The following is a 13,365-nucleotide window of genomic DNA, read 5'->3' on the forward strand; positions in this document are numbered from 1 at the left end:
GTGCTTCAACACCACTGCTCCCCTCATAGTGCGGGCGAGCGGTATCTCAGGGTACTTGTGGGGTCCGAGCGGCCGCCTTTGGACGCAAGCTGCAACGGCCGGTCTGGCCATCCAACTTAATCAACATCAACTATATGGACATTCCAGATCAACCTTACTACCTTTTCTTGGGTATTCTACTGCAATATTTGGTGGACTTAGAAAATTTTCCTCAACTTTAAAACTAAAGTTTTCCTTCTCAATTCAACCTTCTACAAACATTAAGACAGTACTTCCGCTGTTACTAAAAGAAATCTTGAAACTGAATCAAACTAAATTTCAGCCATTTCGATAAATACTTCGGCAATTAATCTCCATATCAACATCAAAACTTGGACCTTGTTTTCAAATAAATTTCATGTGTCACCCCTGGAGGAACTTTTTGGGGGGTGGGTCTGTACCGGGCGGTACACCTCCACGCCGCTAATTTAAAATGTGCGCCAATTGAAACTCCTCTGCTGGAGGAAGTATGAACTTTATCGACGGTATTAATTTTCAAGTTTCTCGGAAGATGTCACTACGTGGAAAGTTTGGAGTTTTTGAACTGTGCCACTTTTGATGTATTTTTGTTTTACCGGTAGTAAGAAGTGTGAACTTTCTCTTCTAGAGGACACTACTGAAAAACTACAATGGTGCACCCTAGTGCGACGTGAAAGAACTATTTTTTTGAGAAATGTTTATTTCAAAAGTTTGTTTCTTGTTAAATTTCTTTCTGTTATTGTTTAAGTTGGCTGTATACCCCTCTCTTTCCCCTTGTTTTGTATTTAGCCAATCCCGAATTTCTTTTATTAATTTCTGACCAATCGGATGTATCTTCCCCCAACTTGAATATGTTGCTGTATCCTACCCAATAAAGAGTTTGTGGGAGGGTGTTCTCATTCCCCTAACGCCTCGAACTTTCCGCGAGAGTATATAAACTGCTGATTTTAGGGTCTCCGGGCCACTTCTGTTCCATCTTTTCGTGTGTAAAGTACATAGCAGGGGGCGGGAAGCGCTTCTTTCTTCGGCGGCAGTCAACAACCAGGTAATGGCCGATTAATTACTTCTTTTCTTGCTTGCTCAGCAGTTTAACTCTCGGGGCGGGTCCGAAGTTTTTCCATTATGTAACCTTCCTTAAAATGTAAAGAAACTTGTATCTATTCCATCTTTTAAACTGCATATTGGGATAGAGAGTGCTTAACCCTCTCGAGCTCCCAATCATATTGTTTTGAGGTGAACTTATTTTTCTCAACCTATTCTTCGTTAACGTAAAACAAATTGTTCTTTTCTAAAGTCACCTCTGTAGTATGGGATTAGCCCTTGCATTAGTGGCCTAGAGCCAGATTAGGTTTTAAAAACAAGTGTATTAGGAGTGCAGATCGCCTCCTCTCAAATTGTTGATTTAGAGGTCATGTAATTAACCTTCTTGTCATTTAACAGACCTCAGTAGGTTGGGTATTTTACCCCTGTGTATATGTCCTGAGAGGACAGCTTGAAAGTGGAATTAGGTGGGGCCTTTGACAGGCCTGAATTTTGAGAGCAAGTTGCTCTTTTTCTGAAAATTTTTGTTTTCTGCGCGCCTCAAGGAGGCCTTACTGTGTATTTTGGAGCAAGTGCCCCTAGGCATGAATGGGGTTCTCTGCCCCTCTGTTGACACTTGTGTTTGGGGTAAAACTGAGCTGATTGCTCAAGGATTGTGATCGCGGGGCTCGAAGCCCAAATCCTGTAAATACTGTAATTGTACTTTTGTTGCCTTGCTACTCTGTACCTGCCATGTTTGTTATTTCTTGATTTTGAAAAGAAAATATAACCTTATTAAATTTTAAATTAATTTTACTTTCGTAGCTTGAGACCTGTTCACCACCCCGCACCTTCTTTGACGCATAACTACCACAAAAACACGGTAACAATAATAATAATAATAATAATAATAATAATAATAATAATAATAATAATAATAATAATAATAATAAACACCTACTAATCGAGCTCAATATTTTCACTATTTAGCCATGTGTTTAGATAATTGTTTCCAAGTTATACTAGTCCATTACACACTTTCATCACAAATAGTATGTGATTCACAGTGCTGTTTAGAGAAACTGGATACTGGATAATAGTTTTGCCTTAAAACTCTTTTTGACGGCAATCGGGAGCCCCCCCCCCCCGCCTTCCCGCTCCTTACCGGTTACTAAATGATCTCTGTCATTTCTGAATACTAAATATCTGTTGTCAAATAATTCGCTATCATATGTACTGTTTGATAGAGAAGTTTCAGTCGGTACAACGATATCGTACAAAGACCACAGGAGATTTTGGATGAATATGTCAACCTTAGTTCTAAGTCCTCTTACTGTACATTTTGATAATAAATGAAAAACTCATTATCATGGCTCATGCAAAATCAGAGTTGAAAGGGTAACAACATTATGATGACAAAATTACAATTTATTCAAATACTTATATTCCCTATCACGTTGCAATTGTTTAGTTTAGCGAATAGAACTCGCCTATTAGGGCTAGTGACGGATTTATATATATATAGGACTAGAGACGGAAAGACCAAGATGAGTTGAAGACAAATTCCTTTTGATGTCACGTTTTTCTAAGATCTGTTCCTTATAACATATTATAACAAATTTTACAATAATACCACGAGTTGGACGTTCATTAACTTTTTCCAGCCTATGACACGCATCAATCATATCATCTTTTATTTCTACATCTAACGCCTTGGCGACACTGATGATCATCTGACTGACATTTTCATTCGGTACTTCCGTAACACCATATATCTCGAGTGTGTTAATCCTAGAATGCTCGTTGTCATCGCACCCGATTTTAAGTTCATGGAATGCTTTTGCAAGCCGATTGTTTTCAGATACTTTATCAATAATAATTTGCTATGGATTAATTATTGCCTGCTGATTATCTAGAATTCGTTTGTGCTCGTCCAGCCTTTCATGACACACATCAATCGATTTACCTAACTGTTTTTTTCTATTTCAATAGGCCTAGTTGTTTTCTTCAGTGTAGCCATGTCTTCAGTTAAAGTTAGCAGCAGTTTAATGTCCCCAACTGATGGTACCGACGCATGTGACTGCTCTTCTTTTTTCATGCTCCTACACCGCTGTGAGTTGCACTGGTCACATCTCCATGTCTGAGCATGGGATTTCAAAACTTGTACATCTTGATCATTAACGTTCTCTCATATAATGTGAAACTCACTGCTACAGGTGTTACACTCAATTTTAGATGCTATGTCCTGCCTAGGTACCGCTTTCCCACACTTCGCACAGGTACTCATATATGTTCTTTAATGTAAAACTTGCTGTAGTACCCGGCGTTGCCCGGATAGTTTTTGAATGTTTACCTTTAATATTTGTATTACCAGTTAGTTAAGTGTGAAGTAATGCTTATAGAATTCGTTTAGGGGTGGTGATTTTGCGACCTATTATGTAGTGTTAGAGTTACGTATTTAGATGTATCTGATTTCAAATTTTAGATTATTTAATTTTCGAGTAAAACTTAGTACTTGTGGAAGCTAGAAATGACTGGGATGTGTTTGATTCTTTCAAACAAATAATAAGTGATGACTATATGTAGTTACCCGTCGCACTATACATATGATGTACACGATTTCAGCTGTCATTGAGACTGTCATAATCAGCCTTGTGACCCCAAAAGCAGTTTATTCAATACCATCTCGGTCGTTTTATATTATTTACTTTTTAGCCCTTCTCAGCTCCTGTCTCAATAGAGGCTGTACGTGGACTTAAACACTATCTAGAGACAGTTCGTATCAGAGACACATAAACAATGGATTTCGACAATAATGTTGGTTATTTTCCATTATTTTTACACGTCAGTTCCTCTTATTCCCACCGAGCTCGATAGCTGCAGTCGCTTAAGTGCGGCCAGTATCCAGTATTCGGTAGATAGTGGGTTCGAACCCCACTGTCGGCAGCCCTCAAGATGGTTTTCCGTGGTTTCCTATTTTCACACCAGGCAAATGCTGGGGCTGTACCTTAATTACGGCCACGGCCGCTTCCTTCCTAGTCTTAGCCCTTTCCTGTCCCATCGTCGCCATAAGACCTATCTGTGTCTGTGCGACGTTAAACAAATAACCTCTTATTCCCCACTCCCGTCGGGGGCTGTGATTTTTGATCTCCACAGTACTCTTTTTCACATGGTAAGTCATATGAGTACCAAGTTTTGTTGAGAGCTATTCTGGAACAAACCCACATACATCCTTCATCTCCATTATATTTATATTCATTTTCATCCATCCAGAGTGTCACAGTTCAACTCAGTGACCTCGTAAAGAATGTATTCGACATTAATACCAGTCATTTTCGTTTATTTTTATATTTCACCATCTCCCTTAGGAGTGCTAGAAGTGTTTTACCACAACAGTATTTTTTTTCACATAGTAAGTTATACGTGTACCAATTTCATATGAGGGCTATGCTGGAAGAAAAACACATACTGCACATCCGTAATTTCGGTCATTTTGAAAATTTTCTTTTTCACCCCTTCTCATATCCATGCCAATAGGCACTGAACGACATCCGGAGTGTCATTATTCACCATTTGTTGTTGTCTATTATTTTTTATATTTCGCCCGCTTTTCTGTGCTTTTTATAATTCACCCTCGCCCCTAGGGGTGCTAGGTGTACCTGACGCCCACAGTAAGGTTTCCTATATAGTAAGTCATATGTATACCAAGTTTGGTTGAGAGGTATGCTAGAACGGACACATATACGTCCTTAAGCTCTGTCCATTTGGACATTTTTTTCTTTACCACTTCTCACTCGCCTGCCGATTAGGACTGAACTTTACCTTAAACGGCATCCAGAGTGTCACAGTTCATCTCAGCGACCCCGAAAACTGTGGATTAGACACAAATATCGGTCGTTTTCGCCCCTACTTTAGAGGCTAGAGTTCTCTTACCCCTAAGGTATTTTATCCATACAGTAGGTCCAGCTGGGTTGAGAGCTATGCTGAAATATACACATATACGTCCATTATCTCGGTCATTTTGGAAATTTTGTTTTTCACTTTTTCTCACCGCTATGCGATAGGAGGCAGAACTTGGACTTCTAAAAAATTCGGAGCGTTTCTACTCATCTCGGAGACCCAGAAAAAAAAATAGATTTGACACTATTTTCGATTATTTCTACATCTCACCCCGTCGTAGATGTGCTAGGGTTGTCATACATCCACGCAGTTTGTCTCCTGATAATAAGTCGTAAGTGACCATGTTTCTTTGAAATCGCTCCTGTAGGCTCGAAAAGTATGGACTCAACACTAATATCGGTTGCTTTTAGTCATAATTATATTTCGCTCCTTATCTAAAGCTTCTAAGGGTGTCTTTCCCCCACAGTATTTTTTTTAAGATAGCAATATTTGTACCAAGTTCAGCTGACAGTTATACTGGAACGTACACACAAACATCCTTAATCTCGGTCATTTGGATATTTTCTTTTCTTCACTCCTCACCCGCCTGGTAATTGGGGATCAACTTGAACGTAAACGACAACCGGAGTGTCAGTATTCATTTCGGCGACCCCAAAAACTTTGGATGCTGCTACTGCTGCTGCTGCTGATGATGATGATGATGAAGATGAAGATGATGCTTGTTGTTTAAAGGGACCTAACATCTAGGTCAAAACTCAAAATTAAAAATTCATCCACTGACCAGAATTCACAAAATGATGATGAAGAATCAATGGATGAATATGAATTTAAAACAATCAGTGGATCCGACCCGCAATGCCTCACCTTCCCAGAAACAATGTTACTGACCAAGGGACTGCTTCTGAAACACAATCCTGAATCGATGAAGCTTGTTGTCTAAAGGGATTCAATATCTAGGTCAACGGTCCCTCATAATGACACTTATCGCTAGTAAAGTAGAACCATGGCATTTCTCAAGTTGTGGTACTAATCAAAGGTAGCGTAAACTCACGGTGTTTCAAACATTATGGTACTACTCACAGATATTGGACGTCGTACAGGTAACGAAGACCTATGGTATTTCTCACATAATTGCGCCACTCGTAGGCAAAGCAAACCCATGGTGCACTTCACATAGGTGTACTAATCACACGGACTCGTACTATCTCGTTCTGTTCCTCACATAGTGGGTACAAATCACGGGCAACGCAGACCAACAGTGTCGCTCATATAATGGTACTAATTACAGGCAACACCCAGACCCGTGATGTTTCTCACATAATGGCACAAATCACAGGCAACGTAAGCCTGTGATGTTCCGCATATAGTGGTACGGTTGTGTCCCATTTGCGATCACTCCCATTACAGTCGAAAAAAAGAATGAGAAGAAAGACCAGTTCGTATCCCATTTGCGATCACTGTAAAATTATCAGCAGCCTATCAGAGTTTTCCAACGTCCATCCAGAAGGGGGACTGCTAATTAGGGCGTACTCCACGCAACCGTGTGATATGGATTCTCCCAACCAGTCCCCTCTCTCTTGAACGTTTTTTGAGGTAATATTAGTCTACAGTTTTTAACATACTGTAATTATTCCAGCTGTAGACATCCATCGTTAATGTAGCTTTTGTTGTGATCTGCGTGCTTACTTACGGCATGCAGGTCATTGAGACGAAGAGATACTCTTACAGAAATTTACGGAAGTCAGGGATGTATGGTGACATGGGTGTTTTTCTTTTTACCGCTGGCTTTAAGTTGCACCGACACAGATATGTCTTATGGCGACAATGGGATAGAAAAGGGATAGGAGTGGGAAGGAACCGGCCGTAGCCTTAGTTAAGGTACACTTTCTTGTTGTGAAAATAGGGAACCACGGAAAACCATCTTCAGAGGTGCCAACAATGGGGTTCTAACCCACTATTTCCCGAATGCAATCTCATCCTTTCGCGCTATCATTATAGAATTATAATTTCTTCAAATATATTAAAATATTTTCTTAATATTAAGTTCTGGAATCTTGTACATCTAATCCGAGCTTACAGACAAAAATTATCATTTTAGGCCTATTTATATAGGTCAAAGTAGGCTGAGTGGCTGCGCGTGTTAACGCGCTACGGCTATTGAGCCAAGCTCTGCATTCGGGAAACGTGTGGGTTCAAACCACACCGTCGGCTGTTCTCAGAATGGTTTTGTGTGGTTTAATATATTTACTTCCAGGAAAATGCCGGGGCAGTTCCTATCCACAGGCCAGAGCTGAGTCCTCCCACTCCCTTACCCAATTTCATTCACCATAACACATTTCAAATTCCTCAACTGAGTAGTCAGGAAGGGCATCCGGCCGTAGAAACATGCCGTATAAATTAATCTCATCTCATCCCCGAACCGGTATCAAGAAACGAGACTAAGGGGTAGGCGTACATACAGATAGTTGAAAGCAGGCAAATTATATTTTGAGCAGCTGTTTACTTAAAGTGTCAGTATGAATATTTGAACAGTTTGAGCATGATTTAAGTAGTAATTTACCAGGCACGTTGGCCGTGCGGTTAGGAGGGCGCAGCTGTGTGCTCGCATCTGGGAGATGGTGGGTTCGAACCCCACTGTCGGCAGCCCTGTGCGCTAATAAAGCAAAAGTCAGGACAAATCGCGCCTTGTCTGGCCTTTCATAAGAATGGGACAGTCTACCATAAACTTCTCAGCTGGTTGGAATAACTTTCTAAGGTTTATCATTCTTGTTATCACAACAAAATTCAAACAAAAAGATCTACAATTTACATTTTTCTGCGGGAGGAGATATTTTATTTACAGGGGAATTTTATACCCTCTTCCCCGCCGGATACTACCTGAAATAAACACCCGTATCTAAGCCCTATGTTCCTCTCCCTCCCCCCCCCCCCGCCCATTTATTTCTGATTTCGCACTCTGGGAGTACCTTATTAAAACTGGAAGCCAATAGTTGTCGGGGTTATAATACCGCAACTAATATTGGCGGGCAAGAAAATGCAGTACTTGATGCTGTCATTCATTTATTAGGTGTAAGTTTACTATACTTCGTATTTAAATATTATTAATTTATGTTTAGACGTGTCTTATAATAAAGTAAATTCAAATTAGTAACATTAAAAGCATGTCTAAGATGGTTGCCAATAAGAGCACCTTTACAAGAGAGATCCAAATACTAGCCAATGAGAGCAAGAGGAGACGCTCGTAAGTCTGTCTACTGGGCGGAGACATCTCGCTATAGGAAAGTCATAGTTCTGTCTTTTAGTACTTCAAGTTCAGTATTTCTTGTACCGGTAATCATAATATGACACAGGTACTGTACAGATTACGCATTTGTCAGCTGTAATAAATTACCTTCAGCGTTTTCTTTATTAAGAAAGTAATTACCGATACTGCGTTTCTAAGGGGTTACCCCAGTGTGTTGACGATATTAATAGGAAACACTGCAAGGAAGTAAAAGAGTAGGACATGAGCTTTCCTGTTTCAAAAAAAGAAAAAAAGACTTTCAGGCTCTGCTAATTATCTTCCTATTCAAAGAGCTGTGAATGTATTAAGTGTTATACATGAACAGTACATACCAAATTAAATTCTTGACGAAAATTAGTTGATGTTCTGTTTTATTCCAATGTACGGCACCGAAATCCTCTAAATTCAAATACACTTGCCTTTGGTTGCGCTTGCTTAAAGACCCAATATGGCGGCTCCATAAGAAGCATTCGTGACTTGACCTCCCTAGACAGACCTTGTATCTGAAAGCTTTGAAAATCAAAGGGAAAATACACAGAATGGACAGCGTCTACTTTCGCCCTACGTGCTTCGTGTAACTAACGCGAGCCTTAGCATTGCCGAAGTGAGACGAAAATAAGTAAAGCGGGGAATACAATAGTGTCACGAATCTGGAAATAATTACCGGTAATGTTCTAAAAAGTAATTGAATTAACTAGACAATATTTCTTTCACAAAATGTTAAGGGTACACGCTGTCTACCCTGTCTCCCCTGACGCTTCGCCCCTGTCCACCACAAAGGGCGCTGAAATTGGACTTATAAAAATCCGGAGTGTCACAATTCACCTCAGCCTCTAAGGGTTCCTGGGGTGTCTTACCCCCATGTGGTTTGTCTCCTGGTACCAAAAATCTGGAGTGTCACTATTCACTTTGGCGACCCCGAAAACTATGTATTCAACACTGTTTTCGATTATTTTTATATATCACTCCCCCTCGCCCACACTCCAAAGGGGGCTGAACTTGAACTTTTAAAAAAGTTCGGAATGTCACTGTTTATCTCAGCGACTCCACAAAGTATAGATTCGGCACTATTTTCGTTTATTTTTATATATGAACCCACTCGCCCCCCCCCCCCCCGCCCCTAAGGGTTTCTGGGGTGCCTTACCCCCATGTGGTTTGTCTCCTGATACTAAAAATCAAGAGTGTCGCTATTCCCTTTGGCGACCCCGAAAACTATGTATCCGGCACTATTTTCGATTATTTTTATATATGAATCCCCGTCGCCCCCCCCCCCAAAGGGGGCTGAACTTGGACTGTAAAGAATTCGGAGCGTCACTATTCATCTGAGCGATCCCTATCCCGAAAAGTATGGATTCGACACTATTTTCGTTTATTTTTATATATGACCCCCTCGCCCCCTGCCTCTAAGGGTTCCTGGGGTGTCTTGCCCCCATATGGTTTGTCTCCTAACACAAAAAATCCGGAGTGTCACTATTCACTTTGGCGACCCCGAAAACTATGTATTCGACACTATTTTCGATTATATTTATATATGAATCCCCGTCGCCCCCCACCCCAATGGGAGCTGAACTTGGACTTTTTAAAAATTCGGAATGTCACTTTCATCTCAGCGACCCCCAAAAGTATAGATTCGACATTATCGTTAATTTATATATATGAACCCCTCGCCCCCCCCCCTCCCCGCCCCTAAGTGTGTTTGGGGTGTCTTAGCCCCACGCGGTTTGTCTCCTGATACTAAGTCATAAGTGTATCAAATTTGGTTAAAATCACTTCAATGGTTTAGGAGGAGATGTGGTACAAACCCACCCACCCACATACATACAATGACTTTTATATTGCACCCTTTAGCCGGAATTCGATGGGTGCAATATATAATATAGATATATTAACCGATAGGCAAGTGATGTGAGTAGTGCGTTGTGACCCCGATAGCACACGTTCAAATTACCTTGACTCGACATATCGAAGAAACCAAGCATCGCGACCACTCAAAAGCACATTAAATTAAACTACCTTGATGCCTTTGTTTACATATACTTGGTCTTAACCCCGACTAAAATTATCACAAATTTAACTTTCAGGGAAGAATTGCCACCAATATTTATAGTTCCATAGCATCCATAACACTTACAGAATCTGTGAGTCCAGGTTCTAATCACAACTTACATTCTTTTATAAAATAACTCACATTTTTTTATTTTATTTTTTTGCTAGTTGTTTTACGTCGCACCGACAATAATAACTCACATTAACGGGAGCACTATTCACACACAATCATAACCCACCATTGCCAACTATTGCCTCTTATGGCAGGTAGGGGATGCTGTGGATGTATTTTACCGCCGTCATCAACAGAGGTCATAGTATGGTGACGTTAAAAGCCTTGGCGCAAACCTCTTGGTGTTATTAGGCAGGAGTAGCTAATCTGCGGACACCGAGTTTCATCTTCTTCCATTCTACTTATCATCATTATCATCATCATCATCATCATCATCATCATCATCATCATCATACAGTAAGCTCCTTCTGTAGATCAGTGGTACAGTGTCGGACTCCGACTCCCAGTCTCAAGATAGCGAGTTGGAACCCCGTAGAGGTAGTCGGACTTTTGAAGGGCAGAAAAAAGTCCATTCGACGGTCCATGTCATAAAATATCTCTGGTGACACATTTGGCGTTCACCCGACAAAATAAATTAAAACTCAGCCATAGCTGCACAAAAGAGATTCGGTTTTCTTTGCCATCTAGAAGGCCTAGAATAAAACGTCAAAATTGACGAGCAAGCAGCCAGATGACGTGAAATTAAAATGCTTGCACACAGTAGTTGAGGCCATATTATATAATAATAATAATAATAATAATAATAATAATAATAATAATAATAATAATACACTTCTCCACAGGAAATATGGGTAGTAATGGGGCACGGGATGCACCAAGTGCCTTACATAATTAAAGTATTTACACATTATAATACAAACGTTGCTGTACAGGTATATACAAAACTGTAGATCACGGGATCTTCATTCTTGCGAGAGGAACGATCGCACAATGTTGCATGTTGACAAGAGGACAGAATGTTGCATAATTTTGTAGATGTTCGGTGGAAGAGCCAGTTCTCTCAGACTCTTGTGAAGTGTGTGTGGAATGAGGCCGTTGACTGACAGAATCACAGGAACTATTCGTACCAGTTTCATCTTCCAGATCCTCTTTATCTCTTCTGCAAGTTCTTTATACTTGGAGATTTTTTCACTGTGCTTCCTGTCAATGTTGATGTCATTGGGGATAGCGATGTCAACAACGATAGTCGTCCCAGTTTTCTCGTTTACCAGTATGATGTCAGGCCTGTTATGGTTGACTGTTTTGTCTGTCACTACAGCAGTATCCCAATAAAGCTTAATCGACTCGTTCTCCAGGAATGGTGTTGGATGGTACTTGTAATAAGGGATACGCTCCTGAATTAATTGGTTTTCCTGAGCAAGTGCCTGGTGTATGATTCCCGAGACATGATTGTGTCGTCTCCAGGGGCGTATTCTCCTTGAATGCAAGGCATTCATTGCATGCGTTATGATAACACAAAGAACTGTCTGATTTACGATTTTAGGTTGTTTCAGGTCAAATATTAACGATTTCATCTCTCAGAAGTTCAAAAGGTCCGCGCAACTGTACTAGTTCCGTTGCTTGATTACGGTGGTGCTGGTGTAGTCTCGCCGTCTACTCCACTCTCGGAAGAAACAGACAGCAAATGGAGGAGTTAAGGACGTAAGGCATTCAATCTTAAAATTGCATTCAGTGGCAGACGCAGTTCTGAAACCCTCCGAATGATGTCGCTGCAATTGGAACTTGGTCAGAATTTGTCACCCCATATCCAAGGTCTGTCTAGGGAGGTCTGGTCACGCTACCACAATCCTTTGCGGTGGCGGCCATATTGGGTCTTAAATATCCTTGTTATGTGGGCGTGCCCGATGTAATGATGTGAGTTCTTACTTGTATTTTGAAGGAAAATGGGATACTGTGCCGCACCAAATTGTCAAAATAAGACGACTGACGGAATTAGAGTGTTTCGCTTCCCGAGAGAAAAGCAAAGAAGAGCTCAGTGGGTACAAAACTGTAGGCGTGACAAATGGCTACAGATAATTCCGTTTTGTGCGAGGTCAGTGAAGATATACATTCGTATTATTCCTGAATAATAATATGTTTATATGAACGATGTTTTATATTTATCGGTCTTATTGTATATTTTCTTCTAACATCATTTTGAAGAATCGCAATTTGAACTAAAGAGGGCAAATGGACGGAAACTACTAAAGTGGAATTCCATTCCAACAATTTTCAACGTCCCTAATCCACCCAAGTCTTTGACATATAATAGGAAACCTCCCAAAGAAAGAGAATTGTCTTTCAAAACAAGCAAGAAAAGAAACAGGAAATGTTTAATAGTGGTATTGATGTTTATAAAAATTTCCTTTTCGTGTGTCCGGCTCCATGTGTAAATGGTTAGCGTGCTGGCCTTTGGTCACAGGGGTCCCGGGTTTGATTCCCGGCAGGGTCAGGAATTTTAACCATAACTGGTTAATTTCGCTGGCACGGGATTGGGTGGTATGTATCGTGTTCATCATCATTTCATCCTCATCACGACGCGTAGGTCGCCTACGGGCGTCGAATCAAAAGACCTGCACCTGGCGAGACAGTATATTTCACAGACATTTGAAATGCTTGTTCCTATTCATTTACCAATTAAAATCACAACAAACAATAGTGAAGTTATCCATCACTTCAAACCAACAATTTGTGTCCAGCTTGCTATCATTACAACAATTGTTAATAGCAGTTTTATACGGTACTGTCGTTATCATTTACAGCTATATTTCATTCATCTTAAATGCTCTCTAGAGTACATTATATGACTGGACAAACACTCGCTTCACTTGCACTAACCAACTACTGCCATAAGCCTAACATAATATCCTAAGGTAATCCCTCAAATAGCCTAACCTAGGTTAACTCAACTTAATAGTGACTGAATTTCTATTTCTTATGGAATGACTTTAATTTTCTTAACCATTATTATTATTATTATTATTATTATTATTATTATTATTATTATTATTATTATTATATGCATGAAGTTAGGACTCAGCTAAGA

This window comes from Anabrus simplex, chromosome 1 (genome assembly GCF_040414725.1).
Source record: "Anabrus simplex isolate iqAnaSimp1 chromosome 1, ASM4041472v1, whole genome shotgun sequence".
In the NCBI taxonomy this organism is placed as follows: domain Eukaryota; kingdom Metazoa; phylum Arthropoda; class Insecta; order Orthoptera; family Tettigoniidae; genus Anabrus; species Anabrus simplex.